Source organism: Copadichromis virginalis, linkage group LG23, assembly GCF_057382275.1.
Source record: "Copadichromis virginalis isolate Kocher_CV1m ecotype Utaka linkage group LG23, C_Virginalis_male_GT1.1, whole genome shotgun sequence".
NCBI lineage: Eukaryota > Metazoa > Chordata > Actinopteri > Cichliformes > Cichlidae > Copadichromis > Copadichromis virginalis.
In genome coordinates, this window is record NC_140639.1 from 22,758,860 (window position 1) to 22,761,060 (window position 2,201).

Genomic DNA, 2,201 nt, shown 5'->3' on the forward strand with positions numbered 1-2,201 from the left:
CGCAGTCTTTGAATGCTTACCCAAGTATTGTTGCTCACCATGTTCATCCCTTCATTAGTCTACCTATTAGTCTACCAGTCTACCTATCTTCCGATGGCTGCCTCCAGCAAGATAATGCATCATGTCACAAAGCTAAAAAAAAACTCGAACAGTTTTTTGAACATAACAAGGAGCTCTTTGTACTCAAATGGCCTCCACTGTCACCAGATCTCAAGGCAATAAAGCACCTTTGGGAGATTCACGTCATGGATGTGATGCTATCCCGCCAATATGAATCAAAATCCTTGAGGAATGATTTCAGCACCTTGTGGAATGTGTGCCAGGAGGAATTAAGGCAGTTCTGAAGGTAAAAGGAGGTCCAACCCAATTCTAGCAAGGCTTACTGCGTGGGCAGTGAGTGCAAATTTTTATTTCAGAAACAGAGTACTTTAATAATCCCTAAGGAAATTATGTATTTAGACAATCTTTCATTTTCTTTTGGTAGCACTTTAGAATAGAGCCACATATTGTTTATGTATAAAGTAGTAACTATAAATACTTGTTATACTTCATGGTTCCCATTATGGTAGTATGAAGTGGTCCCTATTTTCCTCTCCAAATAACATCAACATACTGTAAGTGCACTGTACCTATTTGCTTTAAATAAAGCTTCAATGCACAGTCTGTATAAATTGCAATAATGTGACAATGAAATATGGAAATTTGTAAAGAAATGACAGAATAAATAAGAACAAATAAATCACTGACTCTCAAGGAGGAGCTGAGGAGTCTTGGCAGTCTGACAAACCTGCAGCTGTAGAGCATTAGCATCACATGTCTGCTTTTATTTACCTCCAGGGTTGACACACATACAGGGAGTGCAGAATTATTAGGCAAGTTGTATTTTTGAGGAATAATTTTATTATTGAACAACAACCATGTTCTCAATGAACCCAAAAAACTCATTAATATCAAAGCTGAATGTTTTTGGAAGTAGTTTTTAGTTTGTTTTTAGTTTTAGCTATTTTAGGGGGATATCTGTGTGTGCAGGTGACTATTACGGTGCATAATTATTAGGCAACTTAACAAAAAACAAATATATACCCATTTCAATTATTTATTTTTACCAGTGACACCAATATAACATCTCCACATTCACAAATGTACATTTCTGACATTCAAAAGCAAAACAAAAACAAATCAGAGACCAATATAGCCACCTTTCTTTGCAAGGACACTCAAAAGCCTGCCATCCATGGATTCTGTCAGTGTTTTGATCTGTTCACCATCAACATTGCGTGCAGCAGCAACCACAGCCTCCCAGACACTGTTCAGAGAGGTGTACTGTTTTCCCTCCTTGTAAATCTCACATTTGATGATGGACCACAGGTTCTCAATGGGGTTCAGATCAGGTGAACAAGGTGGCCATGTCATTAGTTTTTCTTCTTTTATACCCTTTCTTGCCAGCCACGCTGTGGAGTACTTGGACGCGTGTGATGGAGCATTGTCCTGCATGAAAATCATGTTTTTCTTGAAGGATGCAGACTTCTTCCTGTACCACTGCTTGAAGAAGGTGTCTTCCAGAAATTGGCAGTAGGACTGGGAGTTGAGCTTGACTCCATCCTCAACCCGAAAATGCCCCACAAGCTCATCTTTGATGATACCAGCCCAAACCAGTACTCCACCTCCACCTTGCTGGCGTCTGAGTCGGACTGGAGCTCTCTGGCCTTTACCAATCCAGCCACGGGCCCATCCATCTGGCCCATCAAGACTCACTCTCATTTCATCAGTCCATAAAACCTTAGAAAAACCAGTCTTGAGATATTTCTTGGCCCAGTCTTGATGTTTCAGCTTGTGTGTCTTGTTCAGTGGTGGTCGTCTTTCAGCCTTTCTTACCTTGGCCATGTCTCTGAGTATTGCACACCTTGTGCTTTTGGGCACTCCAGTGATGTTGCAGCTCTGAAATATGGCCAAACTGGTGGCAAGTGGCATCTTGGCAGCTGCATGCTTGACTTTTCTCAGTTCATGGGCAGTTATTTTGCGCCTTGGTTTTTCCACACACTTCTTGCGACCCTGTTGACTATTTTGAATGAAACGCTTGATTGTTCGATGATCACGCTTCAGAAGCTTTGCATTTTTGAGACTGCTGCATCCCTCTGCAAGATATCTCACTATTTTTGACTTTTCTGAGCCTGTCAAGTCCTTCTTTTGACCCATTTTGC